Here is a 24,592-nt window from a genome sequence, read left to right on the forward strand (position 1 = left end):
GTATTCTGGTCAATGAGTATACTATTTGTTTCAATAGAGGGCTTCTATCTGGGGGACAAAGGGCAAGTTAGTGGCAGTGACAGAGATGGAAAAAAAAGGAAAATAATGTAATAAGTAACATTAAATAATCCTTATAAGAAAAAAATAAGTATAAATGGGGCACAGAGTATTTTTTTTACTAATGTGCTCAATTATATATGCATATTCTAAATATATGTATATATTTATACAAATGGTATTAAATTCAGTTTTTTTGACAATGATTCTTGTTCTTAATATAATAGTGTTTGATAATTAAATTCATAATAAAAAAGAAAAATAAAAAACTTTGAATTATAATTTCTTTAAATTTTACTTTTTAGCCTAATATTTTATAATTTATTCATTAACAAATTCAATACCACTTCTATTTTAAAAATGATTATTAATGAGATATTTTAGGTTAATCATAATCAGAAATGGTCTATTTTTCTAAATAAATGATTTTCTGATGTTTCTCAGTACTGAAGGATAATTCTTTGGGAGTTTCTTGGTTTCTAAATGTTACCTTTTATTTTCAAACACAGGGCTTTAGAATATGCTGAAAACCTGATTCTTAGATCGAGTAATATAAACTTAAAAATTTTTCTTTATATCATTCAAGTCTTTTTCCATTTCTGGTTTTTGCATGGAAAGAAAGAACCCAACACTTTCATTTATTTCGAAAGCCAGGAAGTTTTTTTCTTTGTCTTCATCATCAAACTTCAAAACTAAGATGTGGCTAGATGAACTCACTTGAGTTACTCCATTCTTAGGGTTTGTAAATTGTTTTTCTGTGCAGAATGTCATTTTCATCTACATTGCTTTCTAATCTTTTTTTCCAGCTGAATTATTTTCTGATCTTGCTTTTCCATCTCAGCTGTACCATCTGCCATTCTCTCCTCTCCTGTCTTGATACAACTTGATATTTTCATAGTTTTGAGCTATATGCCATACTTCTGAATTTCATCATATTCTCCCAAGATTCTTTAACTACATTTAATTCTCCCTAATGCATCTCATTTTAAAAAGAAATTTAATTTCTTCAGATAATTTTTACATTATGCCCACTTTCTATTTAACAATCATATCTCTGGTCACCTCAAATTGTTATGGATGTAATTTGCATCCAAAAAATAGATGTTTTTGTGTATCTTTCTTTTTTCTTTTTGTGGGGCAATGAGGGTTAAGTGACTTGCCCAGGGTCACACAGCTAGTAAGTGTCAAGTGTTTGAGGCCAGATTTGAACTCAGGTCCTCCTGAATCCAGGGCCGGTGCTTTATGTGTATCTTTCTTTTGACATTTTCTCCTACCTCTTACCATTTCTCTTATGGCATCATATTTTTTATTTTATCAATCTCTTTTTTTGGCTTCTCATTATCTTTTTGGTTTTAGTTTTGTTGTTAGAGTTTCTAAGAAGTTTCAGCATTTCAATTTTTTTTTTTTTAGGATCATAAGGAAGTCATCTTTTTTTTTTTTTAGTGAGGCAATTGGGGTTAAGTGACTTGCCTAGGGTCACACAGCTAGTAAGTGTTAAGTGTCTGAGGCCAGATTTGAACTCAGGTACTCTTGACTTCAGGGCCGGTGCTCTATCCACTGTGCCACCTAGCTGCCCCTAGGAAGTGATCTTAATCTATGATCTTCCTAAAGTATTTTATAAGATCATAGAATTTTAAGTTGTAAGGGACCTTGGAGATCATGCAGTTTAATACCTTCATTTTATAGAGAACAAACTAGGCTCAGAGAGGTTAAATGAACTTCTCAAGGTTGGATGAGAAAGTAAGTAGAAGACCTGGAATATTGAATCTGGATTTTTTACTCCATATCACATGTTCTTTTCACCAAACCACAATTTTAAATCACATTTAAATTTCCAAAGTTAAATCCAATGCTTTATATGATAGTTATTAGCCATCTGATTTTATTAAAAAAAACAACCATTTCAACTCTTAAACTCATCTTCATCTCTAAAAATAGAGATAACAGTAAATAAAATACTTGGCTCATAAAGTTATCAGGAGGAAAACACTCTGTAAACCATAAAGTGCTATGGAAATGTGAGCAATTATTTATATGCAAGTGAACAACTACAAAGTAAGCCTTTTGGAAGCTATAACCATGCCTTATACTTTTTAGTGACTTGAGTTTCTAGCCGAGTACCCTGATATTTGGCAGAGGCTGAGTAAAGTACTGATTGTTATTTTGAATACAATATTTTAATGATGAAGCTATAAATATATGTGAATACTTTTCTTTTTGCAAAGTGCCTCTAGTTATACTAATTTGATTTTGTGGGGAGAGGGGTTAAATCTGTGAAACCACTGGACAGGGAACTGCCAATGAGGAAAATTCATCAATCAAATACAGGTCAGAACATGCTTTGCCACCTCTTAGATAGTTGTCTTGGGGCTCTTGGAGGTTAAGTGACTTGGTAAGGGTCACACAGCCAGTATGTCAAGAGGGAAGATCTGAAGCCAGGCAGTCCCAACTTCCAAGGCTAGCACTCTATCCACTTTGCCAAACTTCCTCTCTGTTATTGTTCAAGTATTAACAAAATGTATTAATTATCTATTTTGAGTAAAGTATTATACTAGGAGATAAGATAAAAAGACATGTTCTCAAGTAAGTATAATGTAATATGGAATACAATTACAGTAAAAAAAAAAGCTAACTCTCCCCCCTTGCTCCCCACAAACAAATATGAAGGTATAGTCTCTTCAGTAATATCTCTCTTTGGCTTTTAGACTTGGGGGTGCAACATGTAAAACCAATACTCTGAGACATCAGTACAAGTGAGGTGAAAACAACAGCACATTTTCATCAGTTGCCATTGCACTCTAGCATTTTAAGTAGTTTCATCCACCCCTGGCCAATTACAGAGATACACTGTCTGGAGTTCTACCGCCATGGAATATAGATACCATTCTTTTGAACCATTTTCTGAACTAATGATCCAAAGAGAAGGGCATATAAGGGGAGCACTGGCTCCTAGAGTCCCAAGTCCTGTATGACCTAATTGATCCTATAAAATAGTCATCATTTTGTAATAATATCTCCTCAGCAAAGTTAGGAAGGGAACTGACTGAAATTACAGGCATGGAAAAACATTCATTATGACTTATATAGTGTTAGTCTCACTGCTTTTGGGTAGGGGCAGCAGGTTAAAGAATGATTGGGGGGCAGGGCTATGGTTGGGTAGTTTGCAGAAATGTGTGGTTTTTTTCCCTTTCTTTTAAACAGGTTGTCATTTTTGTATCCTTAAGCCTCCAGGATTTCTCTACTAAAAAGCAGTAATTGCTGTAAGATACAAAAGCCCTAACATACCTGTAATATTCAGAAGAGAGACTATTTTTGGCTGGGTAAATTATGGTTTGGGAGAAAAGAAAAGGAGAAGAGACTATACTATGATACCTATGCCTCAAAGAAAGGAAAAAAAAAAGAAGGCAAATGTCTATATGTCAAAAACATTTGTATCAGCTCTTTTTGCTATGGTAAATGATTGGAAACTAAGGGGCTGTCCATTAAGTGAGGAATGGCTGGATATATTACAGTATAGGAAAGTAATGGTCTAGTTCTGTATCATAAAGAATAATGAAAGGAACAGTTTCAGAGGAAACTGGTGTGGCTTATTTGAACTGATGCAGAGTGAAGTCAGCAAAACCAGAATACGATAATCATGACATTGTAAAGAAAACAATTTTTAAAGATAAACATGACAATATTGAAAATTGCTGAATTCATTATCCAATTTAAAAAAAGGCAAGCGGGGGCAGCTAGCTGGTGCAGTAGATAAAGCACCAGCCCTGAATTCAGTAGGGCCTGAGTTCAAATTTGACCTCAGAAACTTGACACTTACTAGCTGTGTGACCCTGGGCAAGTCACTTAACCCTCATTGCCCTGCCCCCCCCCCCAAAGGCAAGCTCTATAAAACAGATGTTAATAGTTTCACAGACAATGCTCATTTTGTTTAGTATTTGTAAAGTTTAGAATAAAATAATTTTTAAAAAGAGTAAAGGAAGACTTCATGGAGGGGGTGACATTTTAGCTGGGTTTTGAAAGATTCTAACAGGGAGAAACAGAGATAATTCAGACACAGGAAATACTGTGAGCAAAATTAGAGAGGGAGATTACTGATACATTTGAAATATGGAAAGTGTTTTAAGCTGAAATATGTGGGAATAATATATAACAAGGCTGAAAATTCAATGGAATCTAGATTCTATGGACCGATCATTGTGTTGATGAGAGTTCTTAATTCTTCCAGAATTGTCCATTTTTACCATATTGAGGTAATAGTATAAATTATTCTACTAGATCTGCTCATTTCCCTCATCATTTATCCAAATCTTCCTACAAGTCTGAAATCATCTCTTTTTTATTTCTTACAGTTTCATAATATTCTTTTATATTTATATACTATTATCTGTTCAGTCTTTCCTCAATGTATGTATAGATGTAGTTGTGGTATCACTGAGTTAAAGGACATGCATGGGCATAGTTATAAACTGCTATCCAGAATGGCTGGACTAATTCAAAGCTCTAACAATAGTGCATCAACGTACCTATTTTCCCACAGGCCCTCCAACTTTGTAATTTTCTTTTTTTGTTGGGATTGTCAATCTGATGGATATAAATTATAACTAAAGAGTTGCTTTACTGTGCATCTATCAGTGATTTGGATAACTTTTTCTTATGATTGCTTTCCTTGGACTGGATTGCTTCCCTTGAAAATTGCCTGTTCATAGCCCTTCAACCATTTATCAACTGGGGAATAGCTCTTATTATAAATTTGAATCAGTTCTTTATACAGTTTGTAAATGAGACCTTTATTAGAGAAACTTACTGCAAAGATTCCCCTCCCCCTTTCCCAGTTAATTGTTTCCCTGCTAATTTTAGCTGCACTGGATTAATTTGTGCAAAACCCTTTTGATTTTATGTAATCAAAATTGTCCAATTTATTTCTTGTGATCCTCTATATCCATTGCTTGATAATTTATTCCTCTATTCATAGAAATGAAAAGCAATTTCTTCTTTGTTCTTCTAATTTGTTTATGTATCCCTTTATATGTAGGTTTTTATGTATCTAATGAGATCTTATCTTGGGCTATGGTGTGAGGTATTGGTCTCAACCTAATTTCTGCCAGACTGCTGTCCAGATTTCCTAATAGCTTTTGTCAAATAGTAAAACTCTCACCCCTAGCAGCTGGGGTACTTGGGTTTATTGAACAATAGTCTATTAGGTTAGTTGCTTTGGTATTGTTGTGTATTTAATCTGTTCCACTGATTGATCTCTCTATTTTTAACTTTATCAAATTGGTTTGGTAATTATTGCTTTGTAGTATGGTGTGAGATCTGATACTTAAAGCTCCCCTCCATTCTCACTTTTAAAAATTAAGTCCCTTGAGATTTTTGACCTTTTTTCTTCCAAATGAATTTTTCCTTCTGGTTAAGATCAAGTTGTATTGCTGTTTCATTTTATTACTACCATCTATCTCCTCATTCAGAAAGAAAGATTTGAAGTGAATCATCTTAGAGGCTGTAATACTTTTATGTTTCATATATAGTTGTCAAGGGTATCTTGATAACTACATATGTAGTTTTAAAATTCTTTAGTTATTTTAAATGGAATTTCTCTTTCTACTTTTTCCTGTTGGATTTTTTTTTGGGGGGGTGGGGCAATGGGGGTTAAGTGACTTGCCCAGGGTCACACAGCTAGTAAGTGTCAAGTGTCTGAGGCTGGATTTGAACTCAGGTACTCCTGACTCCAGGGCCGGTGCTTCATCCACTGCGCCACCTAGCTGCCCCTTTCCTATTGGATTTTACTGGCATCATATAACATAACTTAATATAACATCATAACATAACATACTATAAAGAAATGTTGATACTTTATAACAACTTGTTTTACCTGTGATTTTACTAGAAAGGATTCTAGTTTATCCCCATTACATATTATACTGGCACTTGGTTTTGTTTTGGTTTGGTTTGGTTTTTGGGTAAGGCAATTAGGTTTAAGTGACTTGCCCAGGGTCACACAGCTAGTAAGTGTCAAGTGTCTGAGGTCAGATTTGAACTCAGGTACTCCTGAATCTAGGGCCGGTGCTTTATCCACTGTGCCACCTAGCTGTCCCCTAGCACTTGGTTTTATAAAAGGCCCACTTATTTTTATGTTTCCTTCCTTCCTTCCCTCCCTCCTTCAGTCTCTCCCTCTTCCTTCATCTCTAAAAACTGGCATTGAATTTTGTTAATTTTTTCTGTTTATTGATATAATCATAAATTTTGTTATTAATATATGTTACATTTAGTTCTCCTAATATTCAACTATTAGCTAATTTGATTTAAAAAAGGGAAAACTTATAAATCTGAATAAGTCCTTTTTTTTTAGTTTGTGAGACCTTTATCAGAGAAAATTACTGCAAAGATTTCCCCCTCCCAGTTAATTGTTTCCCTTCTAATCAACCCAGAATAACTACAACTACTAGAAATATGGTCTTTGATCCTACATAGAGTAAACTTATTACTGGTGGGTAAGTTCATTTGGTGTAAGTATCAAAAAGAGTTTTGAACTACTAACCAGTGGGATGAATAATCATTTAGTTAATTTACAAGTTGCATTTGGAGTTTTGTTTCAAAAGTGATCTGATTAGATTTCATCAGCATTCTTTCCCAGGGCTACCTGAAAACTTTTTATCACTAATCCTAATCTGAAAGAGGCTTCATTTCAAAATGGAAGTGAAGTCAACTCCTATATTGATGACAACATTTTACAAAACCAGATGAGTCCTGCTTCCTATTACCTCAATGGGAGAGAGTTCATTTCCACAGAAAAAGGGCGCGGGGGTGGGGAGATTGACCAAGCAAAGAAAAAACAGGAAAATACAAAAGAGTAAAAGTATCCCAGGATAAAAGTTCAAAAGAATAATTCTACAATTCTATAATTACTACCATTAGAATGAATCAGTATAAAGGAAATAAGAACTATATATGAGAATAAGATCTATATTTCAGAAACCCCAAAGTATTTGCAAGTCCTAATAAAAGAATCAAAGAAAAAAAGAAGAAGCAAAACAGAAACCTTAGAACAAAAGCTAGAAAATCTTACTAATGCAGTGTGGACACCCAGAAAAGAAAAACAAAAACAGAGAAGAGTATAAAAGTAAAAAATTCAATGAGGGAGTAAAAATATTTTAACAAGGTCAAAAGAAAGCAAATTAAGAAGGAATTGTGAGCTAGCTACTGTCTGCTATTACTGACTTTAAATACGAGGAATAAGAAGATAAACTAAGCTTCAAGAATAACCAAGCTTCCAAAAAAACATGAAGCAAAGCCCCTAAATATTACATTTTGAGAAATTATAAAAGCAAATTGTACAGCAGTACTGGAACCAAAGGGAAAGGGCACATAGGAAGACTCTGCAGGTCACCAGAAAAGAGAAATTTAACGTATAATAATACAGGGAAAAATAATGATGATGATGATATTGACAGTTAGCATTTATACAGCATATTAATGTATACAAAGAATTTACAAATATTTTCTCATTTTATCTTCACAAAAATCCTGAGAGGTTGGTGTTAATCCATATTTTATAGATAAGGAAAGGGGACAGTGAGGGGCAGTAAGGTTAAGTAACTAACACAAGGTGACATAGCTAGCAAATGTCTGAGGTCTAATCTAAACTCAAGACTTCCTGACCCCAGTTTACACTGAATGACTTAGACCAAATCCCAGAGACTCCAGTTCATTGAGAAACCACAGAAAGTAAGCATAAAGAATATGCTATCAAAAACCAAGTCAGAATTATTGAAATTTGTGTATCAGATATGATAAAGGAAAGAAGGTGATGTAGTATGATTGAGATAAAGGCAAAAGAAAAAAAGCTACAATTAAAAATAACTGATTCTGCAAAATTGTGAATGATTTTACAGGAAAAAATTGGAATCCTGTAAGGAGCTTTGGATGAGGATTCTGAAACATGGGTCTGATAAGGTGAGACGTTGGAGATGTTAGTCATAGTGTAGACAAAACACTGCAGTAGTTAAAGGCCTTTTAGCGTTATTAAAGCCTAAGGCATTCCTGAAAGCTCTTGCCCCATACGGACATGAGGGGTGGTTAGACATTGGCTGTCAGGTCACTATTACAACAGGGGACACTGATACATTATGGCATCTCAAACTCTATGAGGGGCTAAAGAGACAGGTATCATGAGTAACTGGGCAATTTTATGGTAATCCTGACACAGGTTATTGTGATTTTGGTCATAGGGAAGTTAACACCAACCCATAACAAACAAGAGATGTGAAAGTGATTTCCTTTGTAGTGACTGGGACAGAAGACTGAATGCTGGATAACCAAGTCCCTTATAATAACCCTGGATATCCATTTAGGAAGGTGGATGACACCCTGTTGCTCACAACAGGGAATTGAAAAAGTTTGTGCCCTTAAATGTCAAGGCCATTCTTGACCTCATCTACAAGAGAAAAATCTCCCTGTAATTTGGTTGGCTTTTCTAAAATACAAAATTGATATTGTTTCATTATCTCTTGTCCATTTTAGCACAATATTTTCCTGCTTGTGTCTCTAACTGTATCTATTTTAACTGTTGCCATGTCTGAGATAATAACTGCTGTTCCTGCTCTTTTGGATTTACATGAAGCATAATAAATCCACTCTAGATCTCATAGTAATATTGCATGAATCACTATGTTTTCAAATGTTTCTTGTAAACCAAAAAAATTAGTGGGTTTACCTTTTTAATCTATCTGCCCTCCTCCCACCCCAACCTCCCCTTTTTTTTTTACAAAGTTCATCTCTTATATTTTTGTTTGTGGTTCTAATTATTGTTTCTTCTACCCTTCATCAAATTCTGTTCTATATTTCTTTTCTCCCCCTTATCTAGAAGAACAAAAGAAAAGGGAAAAACCAAAAGAACTCTAGGTCTATCTGTAGTTTATAATGCTTGAAACCATCTTGTTCCAGTCCAGTATGTCCAAAAAGCAATTAGTGATCTGGGACCAGAGCTCAGAAGACAAGCTATGGCTAGATATCTAGATCTGGAAAACTTATACATGGAGAAGATCCAGTGGAAGAAGATGATGAACAGACTCAAATGCTTGATTCTGTTCTCAAGAAGGATGAAAAGCCAAGTCCATAAAGCAAGTAAGAAATCACTGGCAACTCTGAAGAGAGCAGAAAGTGGAGGCACCTCTCTAGATGAATGATTTAAAGAGCTTAAATCTAGAAGAGAAGAGATATGGGATGATGGCTGGCAGATGACATTAACTGTTTCTTTAAAAAAAAAAAAGAACAGGGAGAGATATGGATTTAGGAAGCAGGGAAAGGGCTTGTGAATAGTGAGTGATGGATAACTGGAGTGCTGGAATGATAGTGAGGAGCAATCTGCCAGAGAAGTATGGGATTGGGGTTAAGAGTGTTTATAAAGGAGTTGGGCTTGGTTAGGAAAGGGCCATCAGTTTAATCTGAGACAAAAAAGAAGGAGGATATAGTTGGTGGGGAGGGTTACAGCTTTTGAGTGCTGTAACTTGACTGCCTCAATTTTTTTCAGTGATATACAAAAAGGAGTCCTCAGCTGAGATAGTTTGAGAAAAGAAGGGGCCATGAGAGGATTTAGAAAGGAAAGGAAAGTTTGGTGCACCTATCAGGGAGAGAGGGATACTTAATTGATTAGGGAAGAAGAAGACTACATTGAAGGCTCACTTAAGAATAAAACCCCATATATCTACCTTGGCCAAAATTAAATAGCTTTATGATCTTTAGTTATGCTCAGCAACACATATATAGAAGCAAAGTAGGAGGAAGGTTGAGAATTATAGGGTTGAAGTTTACCACAGTATGATTACTAACAGGACAAAGAAATAAGAGATTTGAATGTAGAGCTGAACTGATTAATCAAAGAATCAAGACAGGGAAGAGAGGACAGTGGGGTCAGTAGAGGTGTGATGGTCTAGAAAAGAAGTGAGGGATGAAGTGATAAAAGGTCACAGTGAGGTCAAAGAACAGAGTCAGGAGTCCTAAGGTATAAAGAAAAATGGCATGATAAAAGATTACGATTAGATAAAGACATCTAGGAATTCATGAACATGGAAATGAAACACTTTTAGAGTGAGGACATAATCAAGGGTTATCACTATTTCTTTGTGTAGCTAAACTGTAATGGAGGAGTAGGCCATGGGAACTAAGTATAATGAGGAACTGAAAGTTGGGGAATTTGTAGATGTATCAATACGTATGTTGCAGTAGTATGAACGTAGAAGTTGGGAAAATAGATACAATATATAAAAGCACTCTAAAGATTTCTATAACGACTTTTATTTTCCCATCAATTATGAAAAAGCATATTTGGGAATGGCAATAATAAAAACAAGATAGGAAGAGTAGATAGACTAAATCACTTATATTCAAATCAAAGGATGTCTGTGCTACAGGGCATTGAGAAACTTTTTTAAGGTACCTGAAAGTGGAAAGGACACCAAGAGCTTGGGGAAAAAAAATCTTATTATCACCAAAAAAGATGAAGGATGAAACATCAGTAAGTAAAAACTCATATGCATATTTTTTAATATCTACAAAAAAGTAGCAGGTAGGTCTGCAGAAACATTTCACAGCTGATATTTTTAGCCACAATGTTGACTGAAATGTATGTTTGCAATGTGTTTACTCTTCTTGACTATTAAAAGAAACTGGTAGAGAAAAATGCTATCTTAAAGGTACTCCTAAAACAAGATGTCCCCCATGCAAATGTCAAAATCATATAAGATTCTTTAAAAGTCTGATATCATCAAGGTAGCTATCTAGCTCTGCATTCAAATGGAATAGTTAATTTTGAGAGTATATATTTATAGGAGATGTTCTGATTGGATTAAACCCTATCAAACTGCAGAGTCTCCTAAATAAGATTCATGAACATTCTAAAGCATTTAACATAACTATATAAAGAAGAAAAACAAAATGGAAGAATAATGTCTGCCTAGACTATGATTAATGCTGGATGGACAATCACAGAACTGGTCTATCATTACCTAACTTGTAGGTAATACTCTGACTAACCAAGTCTGTCATTATCTAACTTGTAGGTAATATTCTAACTAACCCAGTGATTACTAGGACATTATGTGGCCAGAACAGCAGTCAAAAATAACGGGTTTCTGTACCCACTGGATGAGAAAATGAGTCCCTTCCCCTACAATAATGTCTTGGACTCCACGAACCTATCAAAGATGACAGCTCTGTGGCCAGCATCCACAATATATAAGGCAGAGTTGTCAACTCCTCCTACAACAGCTAAGCCCAGGTCAGACCTGCCAGCAGCTTCAAATAGTTTAGCAGCCACGTCTCCAGATGCTCTTGCTATCTCCAGGTCCTAGTACTAAACAGGAGGAGGCTAGCAAATCTTTGAGGAATTATGATGCTTTCATTGACTACATGCTTCTTCCTGAAACAAAGGCACACTTAAAAACAATGACAATAATAGTCTTCAAATATTGCTGTGTATGGTAGTAAATCAAAGACTATGAGTCTCCATTGAACTAGTTACAAGTCAGCTAAAGGGATGAATGATTAGCACTCTGCCAATTAATGCACAGGAGATGTGTCATAATGGATGTCATTAGAGAGGTATATGACCAGAAAAATCAAATTATGACTCAATCAAAAAACACTGATTAAGCACCTACCATAAGAATAGGGATACCAAGGGAAAACAATAATTCCTCCTCTCATAGAATTTACATTTTATTGGGGGAGACAAATTATACAAATAAAGATATACATACATGCATATAAAATAAAATATAAACATAATATACATATAATAGAAGAAATGTATGACATATGGAATATGTAGGGAATAAATAAAAAAATACAAAGAGGTTTTTAAGTATAAGATAGCTATGGAGGAAGTACACTAGCAATTGGGGAAAGAGAAATGAGGAAAGGCTAAATGTAGAAAGAGGTGCTTGATGGGGGTGGCCAGGTGGCACAGTGGATTGTAATGATTGGAATGATGCCACCTGCTGGAGACTTACTGTAGGAAAGCTCCAACATGAGGAGAGGGCCTCTGAGGGCAGGACCATGCGTCTTTTCTTTGGCGTTGGGAAGTGACGTTTGCTTGTGGAAGGAAGAAGGGGGAGGCTGGCGCTCTGACTCACTCTCTTTCCTGAGGACTCTGGTGGAGAAGGGAGCTAGGAATGCTCTCTCCCTTTAATAGATAGATGAATCTAGGCCTTTCTCTCTCTCTTTACCAAATTCTTATTCTCCTTAATAAATGCTGAAAAGTCACTTAACACTTACTAGCTGTGTGACCCTGGGCAAGTCACTTAACCCCAATTGCCTCACCCCTCCCCCCCCCCGTAAAAGTCTAACTCTTGCTGAAGCTTATAATTTATTGGCGACCACTCATTAGATATTTTAGACAGATTAGCTAGAATTTTAGCCCTTACAGGATAAGGCACCAGCGCTGGATTCAGGAGGACATGAGTTCAAATATGGCCTCAGACACTTGACACTTACCAGCTGTGTGACTCTGGGCAAGTCACTTAACCCTCATTGCCCCGCAAAAAAAAAAAAAAAAAGAGGTGCTTGAATTGTATTTTGAAGGAAAAAAGGGATTCTAAGAAGAGGAGGTGAGGAAGGTGTGTATTATAGGTATGGGGGACAGGCAGTATAAGATGGGAGATGGGAGACAGAGCATGATGTGTAAGGAACAGAGTAAAGGTCAATTTGGTTGGACTATAAAGTATGGGAAGAGAAGCACATATGGGTCTGGAAAAAATAGATCAGGGTTAAGTTATCAAAGGTTTAAAAAGCCAAACAGAGGAGTTTACATTTTATCCTCAAGACAAAAGAAAGCCTTTGGAATTTACTGAGTATGGAAGTAACATTCTCAGATCTGTACTTTTGCAAGCTGTGTTGATGATAAGTTGGAGTGGAGAGAGGCTTGAGGCATGGAGACCAATTAGAATGCAATTCCAATACTTTAGGCAAGAAGTGATAAGAGCTTGAATTAAAGCGACTGAAGATATGAATGAGGGAAATGTTATATAGGTAGAAATATGAAGATTTAATATGAATAAACAACTGTATAAAGTACAGTGAGGAATCAAGGATGATACTGAGGGTGGTTTACTAGGAGACTGGAAGAATGGTAGTATCTTTGATAAAAACAGAGAGAGGGTTATGTTTGAGAGCAAGGGAAGATAACAAGTTCTGTTTTTGACACAATGACTTTAATCTGCCCAATAAACAGGTCATGCAGGAATGAAGTTCAGGAAAAAAGTTGGGGAAAGAATATGTAGATCTGGGAGTCAACTGAAGAGAGAAGATACTTAGAACCAGGAAAGCTAATGAAATCATTGATAGGATGTGGAAAGAGAAGAGGGTTTGGGACAGAGACTTGGAATATAGCTATAGTGAGTAAATATGATATGGATGAAGAAGCAGGAAAGGAGGAAGGAAAGGTAGGAGAATCAGAAGGAAGTAGCACCATGGAAACCTAGAGAGAAGAGAGCATTCAGCAGTAGGAAAAGGAAAAGAAAAATAAGAGAGGACTAGGAAAAGCCTAGTAACTTTAGTGAGAGCAGTGGCAGCTGAGAGACAAAGTCAGAGAAGACAGACTGCAAATGGCTGAGGAGTGAGGAGAAAGGAATTAAGAAAATAGAATAAAAAAGCTTTTGTGAGAAATTTGGCTGAAAAGGGAGGAGAAATATAGGATGATAGCTTGAGGGGATGGTAGGGTCTACGGTCTAGTGAAGGCTTTTTAAGGATGAAGCATATTTGAAGGCTTTAGGGAAGGAATCAGTAGTAGATGGAGAAAAGACTGAACGGGGTTGGGGGAGGAGTGGGGAATGATTTTGAGGTGTGTGTGTGTGTATGTGCGCGTGTGCTTGCACAAGCTATTAGAGTGGCAAAAGTAAAAGTGGGAAGGGGATAGTGTATTTAAGCAGTAAAGCCCCCAACATCCCACATTATAATATGAACAAAGAATTAGATTTGGATTTTTTCTTTCAAGAATATATTTACTTATGTTCAATATTCGCTACTATAAGAAAAGATTAATTTCATATAAATGAGTTAAATGAATGCAGTGAAATGAGTTATTTTCTGAAGGAAAAAGGAATCACTGTATATATATACATATATATATATATATATGTATATATAATGATGACACAATATCTCCTAAAGATGTTTGACTTCTTATCTTTTGCTTTTAAGGTTCCAAGGCTAGTTTTTATAATGAACTCCTTGTTTATTTAAGTGAATTGATAAAATGCAATAATTATGTGGTATCTTGTCTTGTAAAGTTCCTGTACTTCCTCTACCATGCTTGTCACAGCCACTTCTTCATGCTAGATGTTTACTCTGTGGATTTTTCATATTGAAGGTCCCTCCATCCCTGAACTTCTTTCTTTGATTGACTGGTTCCTCCTAGAACCTCCATCTGAGGAAGGACACCCAGAGTAGTATTCATGGCTGCACTTTCCAGACTTTTTTTATGATGCCTCTGTAGGTATAGTCCTTTTCTCCTTCCCTCTCTCCAGCTTTTTAGCTTCCTTTTATGCATTGTTTCCCCATGATAAAGTAGTCTCCTTGAGGGCAAGGAATGTCTTTCTGCTTCTATTTGAATTCCCAGAGTTTGGAACAGTGACTGACACTTAAATGCTTTTTGACTTGTTCATTTCAACGTGTTCCACACCACTTGATAATATTAACCGTTTTTTCATTCATAAGATGTACTCTTTTTTCTTTACAGGAACATACTGAGAAGAAAGAAGTATGGGGTTGAAGCGATATCAAGAATAGAACTGAATTAACTAATCACGTGGTCAGGATAAGCATCACTTCCCCAGGGGACAATGAAATACTTTTCTTCTTCCTATCTCACTATGAATTAGGATGGGAAATAAGTCTATGAAAAGATGCTAAATTAAATATAATTGAAATTTTCTTTATCTAAAGGTTCTAGTAAACCACAAAGACAAAAGAGATTAAGAAAAACTATAATTAGTGAATATAACGAATGAATGAATAAGAGTGAACTATAATTTGTGAAAATAGTGTCAAATAACTACTCAAAATAGCTAGGTGGGGGCAAGGAACAGAAATGAATGAAACTCCACATCACTAAATGTTTAGTTAGGAGATAATAATAATAAAGAATATAAGAGGAAAAATATCAAGCGATGACACCATCAATCAAGAAGTTAAAATGGGTAATATTAAAAAAAAATCTTTAAAAAGTTAGGAAATGGGGGAAAGATTCCATTCTCTCCATATTTGACTCATCCATGAACCCGCTTTTTGTTTGTTAGACTTAAAGCTAAAATCTGAATTAGTCATACTGAAGGAAGCTAGTAGCTTGGGATGGGTAAGTGCAAAATGGAAAAAAAAAGACAAGACAGGAATTTTCAAAGGATAGTTACTTAATTTACTTTTATGTTTTTATTTTCACCCATTTATAACTCCTGTATATTAATATGTCATTTACATGGCACCTACTTCCTGTCAAGAGATGTTAGAGGATAAAGATATGTTCATGAATGTGAAGCTATAAAGTTATGACCAATGCAGTGAATGTTCAAATTAACCATGCCAAATGAAACTGTGATAGGTTTAAAAATTTTAGTAATAATTTACAAAACTGGAGTTATTACCTACCTGTATTGGCTAAATTTGAGAGTTCTTGTTTATAAACAATACACTTTTCCACATCTGTTTCATATACCCAGGAAGTAACATTCCCTGTGACCTCCTAAAGGAAAAACATAAAAGTATACAATTAATTTGAGAGTAAATCAATTTTTCCATATAATATATAAAGAAATCCTATAATTGTTACTCGCTATTTTCTTTCACAAATTTGGGGAAAAGATGAGGTGTTATTTTTTAACTTATTTGGCATATAGACATATTCTGTACAAAAAATGTAGTTGAAGGATCACAACTTCACACAAAAAAGAATCAGTTTGGTGTAATGGAAAGAGAACAAGATTTGGGGTGAGATTATCTATAATTGAAGTCCAGTTCTCCTGTTTAATATCTTCTAAGTTACCTTGAACAAATTATTTAACTTTTATTGACAAAGTGATGAAACTGGACTAGATATAAAGTCCATTCCAGGTCTGGAACCTACTCCCATGAATTACTTTTTATTTTGCCTGTGACTCTGATCAATGACTACTCTTCCAGACTTAGACTTTGACCAAATAGTCCCCCCACTCACCTCCCTTCTTTTTTGCTGAAATGGCTAGTAATCTTATAGTAGATCAGGAGAATGCTACAGACAAAGCACACTATATTTTATTTATTTATTTGTTTGGTTTTTTTTTGTTTGTTTGTTTTTGGGTGAGCAAATTGGGGTTAAGTGACTTGCCCAGGGTCACATAGCTAGTAAGTGTCAAGTGTCTGAGGCCAGATTTGAACTCAGGTCCTCCTGAATACAGGGCCGGTTCTCTATCCACTGCGCCACCTAGCTGCCCCCACACTATATTTTATTAAAGAAGTTGATAAGATCCATCATGGAAATGTTGTGGAAATGATAGAGAGCTGTAGGCAGGACAATTAGGTAGATCTGAAACTAGCTAAAAGGCAAGAGAAAAAAAACAGTCAATAATGATTACATGAAAAGTAGTAGTATCTCTAATGAAGTATCCCAGAGAATCTGTGCTTGCTGATTAACTGATTAATGCTGATTAATATTTTTATCAATGACCAAGGACTTGGACAAAGGAAAAGGAAATAAAAATACAATGAGAAATCACTCTACAGAAACAATGAAAAACCTTAATTGGGGAGATTTTAATTGCCTATGGTTGGGCTGTGCTAAAATAATAAAAATGACTATTACTTTAGACATTCAATGCTTTACCAAAGGTTACTTAATAGAACTAGAAAAAATAAGGATACAATTCATTTGGAGGAAGAAGCAGAAAAGAACATCAAGGGAAATGACAAAGTATTAAGGAAAGGGGCTACATGTATATATCTCAACCTACTAAAAAGCAGTAATCTTTAAAACTATTCGGTTCTGGTAAAAAAAACACAGATAAAGTACATAAGATTGAGGAGTAATTGATAAAACCAAGCATTGGGATAAGCACAAAAATGCTGGAAAAATGGGAAAGCAGCCTGGCAGAAATTAGATTTGGATCAACACCTTGAATATTCAGCTGCAAATCAATAAAATGACCTAAAAATAAAACATCATATCATAAGCAAATTAGAATTGAAGAGATACTATTTAGAGCTGTGTATAAGAGGCTCATTCTTGACAGTATATAATAGAGAGGCTAATGATGGATTATATAAAATCATAAAGCCTTTCCACATAAAAAAATTCAGTGAAATTAGAATTTAAAGGGAAAAAGTTAACAGGAAAAATCTTTGTAGCAAATTTCTCTAATAAAGATGTGATGTAGAAAACATATAGTGAATTGATAAAAATATGTTAGAACAAGAACCATTCACTACTATTTGAATGGTCAAAGACATGAGCAGCAAGTCCTCAGAAGAAAAAATGCAAACTATCAGCAACCACAGGAAAAAAAATTCTTCTACGTGAGAAGTGTGAAACATGCTTCCCTTAGTAACACTTAGAACTGTGGCCTAAACCAAAGCTTCTTAAACTATGGGTTGTGACCACATATGAGGTCATATAAGTGAATGGGGGGGGGGTCATGAAAAATTTGGCAACTGTAAAAGGTTATGTATACATATATACCTATTATACTGAGGGTCGCATAAAAATTTCTCAGGTGAAAAGGGGTCATGAGTGGAAAAAGTTCAAGAAGCCCTGGCTTAAACCAGATTAAAATGAAAATGAGAAATATTTAATAAAATAAAACTAAAACAGGACATGGATAATGTTAATGTGTGCTTTTCTAACTGAATATGCAAGTAGAGATCCTTAGACATAGTTTAGTTGTGCTATTTCTATTTGAGCTTCACATCACTGCTCTAAGTCAATAATCTACATAATAAGAGAAATCTAAAATAAAACTTACTAAACTAAAATAAATTATAAAACTAAATTAAAAATACTCTGACATACCTACATCAGATTGGCAAATATGACAAAAATGCAAAATGACAATTTTTGGGGAGGCTATATAAGGGTAGGAACACTACTAATGTACTATTAGTGGAGCTGAGAATCAACCATTATGGAAAGCATTTTGGAGCTATCACCCCAAGTTACTGAATTGTGCATACTTTTTTGCATCCCTGAAAGTATCATTAGGCATATATTACAAAGAGGTCAAAGACAAAGAGAAAGGACCCATATGTAAAAAATTATTTATAGTAATACTTTTTATGACATTCTATTGTAAAATGATTCAGTGCTAGGGAACAAGTGAGCAAATCATGGTACATATGAATGGAATGAAATGTTGAGCAAAAAAGAAAAATGCTGTGATGGCTACAAAGAAACTAAAGAAGACTTATATGATATGATCCAGAGATGGGTAAGCAGAAACAAACAAACAAAAAAACAATTAATGGAATGACTATAGTAATATAAAGGAAAACAATTTGGAAAGACATAAGAACTCTTAGTCAATGCAAACACTAAACATGCCATAAGAAGACTGATGAAGTGTGTTTCCCACCTCTTGGTCAAGGCAATGGAATGCAGGTGCACTCACTTGTTTTGCTTGGCTTTATGTTATTTGTCATAAAGGAGAGCTTCCAAGGGGAAGGGAGTCTGGGAGAGTTCATAGGTAGCAATAATGCTTAAAAAAATGTGAAGTGTGGATAAAACATTTTAAAATACAAGAAAAGAGCAGAAAGAAATTCAGCAAGGGATAGAGTAAAGCAGAGAAGGGTAGTTTTGTTACTATGGTGTTAAATACATCAGTGAAAAAACTATACAAAAGAGATTCACAATTTTCTATGCAATGCTATTTTCTATTCTTTGTTTAGTGAACTGTTCATGTTTGTTGATAATTATAGAGTTCAAAATAAAAAAGAAAATTTATAAAATGAAATATATATATATATATGTATATATTGCTCAAACTTGTTCATGATACAAACTACTGAACATATTAGATGATCAAGTTAAGATTTTAAAATATCTTGACAGGTAAGAACACTGGGCCAAGCAGAAGAATATATTCATTTATTTATTTATTTGGTTTTTTTTGCAGGACAATGAGGGTTAAGTGACTTGGCCAGGGTCACACAGCTAGTAAGTGTTAAATGTCTGAGGCTGGGAACTCAGGTCCTCCTGAATCCAGTTCTAGTGCTTTATCCACTGAACCCCCTAGCTGCGCCCCCCCCCAAAGAATACATTGAAGAGAAATAAATTTAAAATCTTATAGTTGGACTGACCAAAAATATGGGTCAAGCACAGTTTAAAAGTGGTTCATCTTGAAAAAGTCCCAAAGATTTTAGTGGATTGTAAATGCAATATGAATTAAAAGTAGAATAAAGTAGCAAAGAAAAGTAATTTGAATTTTGCTATATTAAGAAAGATATAATGTTTAGGATCAATAAGGTAATAGCTTTGTTATATTCTATATTGGTCAGAGCACATTTATAGTACTGTATTCAGTTCTCAGTGCCTTAGGAAGGACAGTGATAAACAGGAGAGAATCCAGGAGGGCAACCAAAATGGCAAGGCACTTTAGTTCATGTCATATTATGAAAAATGGAAGACTGCCTTGGAAGATAGTGGATTCCTCTTCTTTTGAGGTCTTTTTTTTTAATATAGATTTTTTTCCCCCAAATTACATGAAAAACAAATTTTGACATCAATTTTTAAAAATTTTGCGTTCCAAATTCTCTTCCTCCCCACTGCCTAAGAACTCAAGTAATTCAATATAAGTTATACATAAGTAGTTATGCAAAACATTTCCACATTAGCCAGGTGATGAAGGAAAACAGACAAAAACAAAACTTCAGATAAAGGAACTAACAAAACATTATGCTTCAATCTGTATTTCTGCATTTAGATACCATCAGTTCTTTCTCGGTAGATGGACTGTATTTTCATAAGTTCTTCAGAGTTGTCTTGGATCACTGAATTGCTGAAAATAACCAAGTCATTCATAGCAGATCTTCTTAAAACACTGTTGTTATATTTTATACAGTACATTTCACTTTGTATCAGTTCATGTAGGTATTTCTAGGTTTTTCTGATAGCACCCTGCTCATCAATTTTTTTAATAGTAAACTACATTTATATAGTACTTTAAAGAGAGATTTCTGTACAATAAACCCATGAGGTTGATAATTGCAACAACACTAATAGATAACATTTATGTACCTTATACTGGACAAATAATTTTCTTCACAATAGCCCAACAAAGTACCATATGTTTTATCATCATCAGTCCTCATCTTCATCTAATTATCATCACCATCTTATATTCTTCTTGCCTCTGCTTCAAAATTTTTTTGTTACTATTGCTAACTGTGTTTCCCTCCATCCTATTCCCTCCCCATTATATTTACTCCATTTTCTATCTTCTTTTACCCTATCCCTTTTCAAAAGTGTTTTTCTTGGGACTACCCCCTCCCCAAATCTGCCCTCCCTTCTTTCCCTCCTCCCCCTTTAACCCGTTCCCCTCCTACTTTCCCGCAGGGTTAGATTACTCTACCCAATTGAGTGTGTATGCTATTCCCTCTTTGAGCCAATTCTGATGGGAGTAAGGCTCACTTACTCTCCCACCCTCCTCCATCTTCCTCTCTACTCACTTCTTTTATGTGAGACACTTTACCCATTCCACCTCTTCCTTTCCCTTTCTCCCAGTGCATTCCTCTCTCACCCCTTAATTTTAATTTTTTACAGATATCATTCCTTCGTATTCAACTCATACCTGTGCCCTATGTAAATATACTCCATCTACCTGCCCTAATAATGACAAAGGTCTTTTGAGTTACAAGTATCATCTTCTCATGTGGAAATGTAAACAGTTCTTTTTCTTGTTTACCTTTCTATACTTCTCTAGGGTCTTGTATATGAAAGTCACATTTTCTATTCAGCTCAGGTCTTTTCGCCACAAATGCTTGAAAGTCCCCCTTTTCATTGAATTTCCATTTCTCCCCCTAAAAGATTATACTCAGTTTTTCTGGGTAGGTGATTCTTGGTTATAATTCCAATTCTTTTGCCCCCTCAAATACCATATTCCAAGTCCTCTGATCCTTTAATGTAGAAGCTACTGGATCTTGTGTTATCTTGACTGTGGCTCCAACATACTTGAATTGTTTCTTTCTGGCTGCTTGCAATATTTTCTCCTTGACCTGAGAGCTCTGGAATTTGGCTATAATATTCCTAGAAGTTTTCATGTTAGGATCGCTTTCAGGAGGTGATTAGTGGATTCTTTCAATTTCTATTTTACCTTCTGTTTCTAAAATATCAGGGCAATTTCCCCAGACAATCTCTTGGAACATGATGTCTAAACTCTTTTTCTTTTCTTTTTTTTTTTGCGGGACCATGAGGGTTAAGTGACTTGCCCAGGGTCACACAGCTGGTAAGTGTCAAGCCTATGAGGCTGGATTTGAACTCATGTCCTCCTGAATCCAGGGCCACTGCTCTATCCACTGTACTACCTAGCTGCCCCTTCTAAGCTCTTTTTTTGATCATGGTTTTCAGGTAGTCCAATAATTTTCAAATGATCTCTCCTGGACCTATTTTCCAGGTCAGCTGTTTTTCCAAGGAGATACTGCACATTGCCCTCTGTTTTTTAATCATTTGGGTTCACTTTATTGTGTCTTGGTTTCTCATAAAGTCACTAGCTTCCATTTGTTCAATTTTAATTCTTAGGCAATTATTTTATTCAGAGAACTTTTGCATTTGGATTTTCAAGCTGTTGCCTTTTTTTAAAATGACTTTTCTACATCACTCTCATTTTTCCACTACCTCTCTTTCTTTATCTTCAAAGTCTTTTTTGAGCACTTCCATGGCTTGAGACCAATTCATATTTTTCTTAGAAGCTTAGGATGTAGGAACTTTGATTTTGTTATCTTCTTCTGAGGGTGTATTTTGATTTTTCTTGTCACAAAAGAAACTTTCTAGGGTCCACATTTTTTTCTGTCTGCTCATTTTGCCAGCCTCTTTCTTGATTTTTAACTCTTTCTTAAAATGGGGCACTGCTTCCAGGGCACACTGTCCCAAGCTTCAGGGTGTATCAGCTAGTATGATTTAAGGAGAGGCTTGTCCTATACTCCCCTGGCCTGTGTTCTGGTTTATAAGTAAACACAGGCCTGCTTGCTCTTTAACCCAGGAACAGAATTATGTTTCACTGTGGTTGCAAGCTTGGGCATGCCTGCATCCCTCCCCCACCTGGGCTGCCACTCAATACTGCTTCCTGGTTCTGAGCAAAGGCAACACAACAGAGTTCTTCCTCAGCACCAGAAGAGATCCCTGCAATCTCCCCAGTCCAACCACTGGAATACCTCACTAGTCCATGAACTGAGTTCCAGAAGTAGCCACTGCCTCAGCTTTGGAGTCATGGTTCCCTGGGGCTGGGGCTGAGTCTGCTTGGTGTGGTTTGGATCTGCACTCCACTCATACCCTGGTACAACAGACCTTTCCTGCCAACTTTCTAAGCTGTCTTTGGCTGGAAAATGATCTCACCCTATCCTTTTGTGGGTTCTGCTGCTCCAGGAATTGTCTTATGGCATTATTTGGAGGGATTTGGAGGAGAGCTCCAAAGAGTCACTGCCTGTCCTCTACCATTTTGGCTACACACAGGAAGTGTCTTTTGAGGTCTTAAAGCAATGGACAACCACTTGTCAAGTAAATTATAGAAAAGGATATTTGTTCAGGTATGTGTTCACCCAGATGACTTATGAAGACTCTGGAAGTCCTTTCTAATTCTGACATTTGGTGATCCTTCAAAATTGTTAATCACAGTCCCAAGAAACTACATGAAAATACTTTGTACCAAGTCATAAGACAGAGTATACTTTAAATTTGGTATTTAGTTTTTATGTAGATAAAAGAAGAATTCTAAGTGAAATTTTGAAACTATCAGTTTCTGATGTGCTACAAAAGGGCATTATTAATATTCACAATTTCTAAAAAAGTATTTGTATTTCTAAACTAGCTAATTTTATGAAATAGTTGGATTAAATTTTAATTGCTCACAAAGGCTAAATTCATGAAGTACTAGTATAAACACTAATTATTCTATCAGAAAAATAATTAAATTTTCATTGAACTAATTTTACCTACTATACTTATTAATAATTATTTCATCTACTACAATCTAGTAAGACTTACATGCAATCTGTTTAACTATAGGATGATCTACATTACTTCATGAAACCCCACCTCATTTTATGATTCAGCGGGATAGTTCTCTACCCATGATTTATTATCTGTTACCTTTGGTTAAGTTATTATCATTATTATTATTTTTGGGGTGAGGCAACTGGAGTTAAGTGACTTGCCCAGGGTCACACAGCTAGTAAGTGTCAAGTGTCTGAGCCCGGATTTGAACTTAGGTCCTCCTGACTCCAGGGCTGGTGCTTTATCCACTGCACCATCTAGCTGCCCCTCTACCTCTGATTTACACTGACTTAGGAAAGGACTTAAAAAACCCCCATCAAATGTCCACAAATTAGCAAGAAAACTGATTTATAGTATATAGGCTTGTAATTTACTGAATTAGAAAAATGATGATGATAATAATGATAATAAAAATAATAACTCATTTATTTATGCTTTAGAGTTTACAAAGAACTTTCATGAAAGATACCTTGAAAACAAGTAGGATATTATCATCACCATTTTACAAAAAGAAGAAACGAAAGTTCAGAAAACTAAAATCACATAGCTTCTCAGACACAAAAGTGTCTGAGTTGAGACTTGGACTTTTGGAATTTTTCTCAACAAACCACACTGCCCTGCTGTTTTAGGAAAAATGCATAGCAAAAATTTTCATTCCTTTGGGGCAGCTAGGTGGCCCAGTGGATAGAGCACCGGCCCTGGATTCAGGAGGACCTGAGTTCAAATCCGGCCTCAGACACTTAACACTTACTAGCTGTGTGACCCTGGCCAAGTCACTTAACCACAATTGCCTCACCAACCCCCCCCCCAAAAAAAAATCAAAAAAAATTTTCATTCCTTCAAAAAAGACAACACAATCTTTGAAGGAACAAAACTCAAGCAAACACACCTGATTACCTTTCATTTCTATGGTTAAAAAATTAACCTGAAACCTAATATATACCTAAAATAATATCCCCTTAACTTGTTTCTAAATTTTAAATCTTTTATATTTTACCCGGCAAGAACAATGCACCTGTCCTCAAACATATGAGCTGTTCAGGCCTGATTTGTATTTCATATTAAATATAAAGTCAAATTGAAAAAAAAAGGAAAATAAAAGGCTAGGATTATTTTCCTTGAATTTAGAAGGCACAATCATAAAACCATTTATATAATGCACTAAAAATAACATATAGGATGCTGTCAACATTTTAGATTTAAAAATTCTTATAAGCAGGAATAATTTTACTTTCTAATAAAAATAATATATTCTTCTCTTTACATATGAAAAGATTTCTCTTGAAAATTTCCTGGATAGAAAGAAAAAAAAAAAGT

The 24,592-nt window shown here is 35.2% G+C and overlaps 1 protein-coding gene across 1 annotated transcript in view; it reads right to left on the reverse strand.

The window, feature by feature from the left end:
* The window catches only part of MBD5 (methyl-CpG binding domain protein 5), a 445,079-nt gene that overhangs the window by 214,376 nt on the left and 206,111 nt on the right, over positions 1–24,592 (reverse strand). The window contains exon 3 of the mRNA XM_043995606.1: positions 15,694–15,787. The gene's annotated coding sequence lies outside the window, so the exon portion shown is untranslated. The remainder of the gene's footprint in view (positions 1–15,693; positions 15,788–24,592) is intronic.

The sequence above is a fragment of the Dromiciops gliroides genome, chromosome 3 (assembly GCF_019393635.1).
Source record: "Dromiciops gliroides isolate mDroGli1 chromosome 3, mDroGli1.pri, whole genome shotgun sequence".
NCBI classification, from domain to species: domain Eukaryota; kingdom Metazoa; phylum Chordata; class Mammalia; order Microbiotheria; family Microbiotheriidae; genus Dromiciops; species Dromiciops gliroides.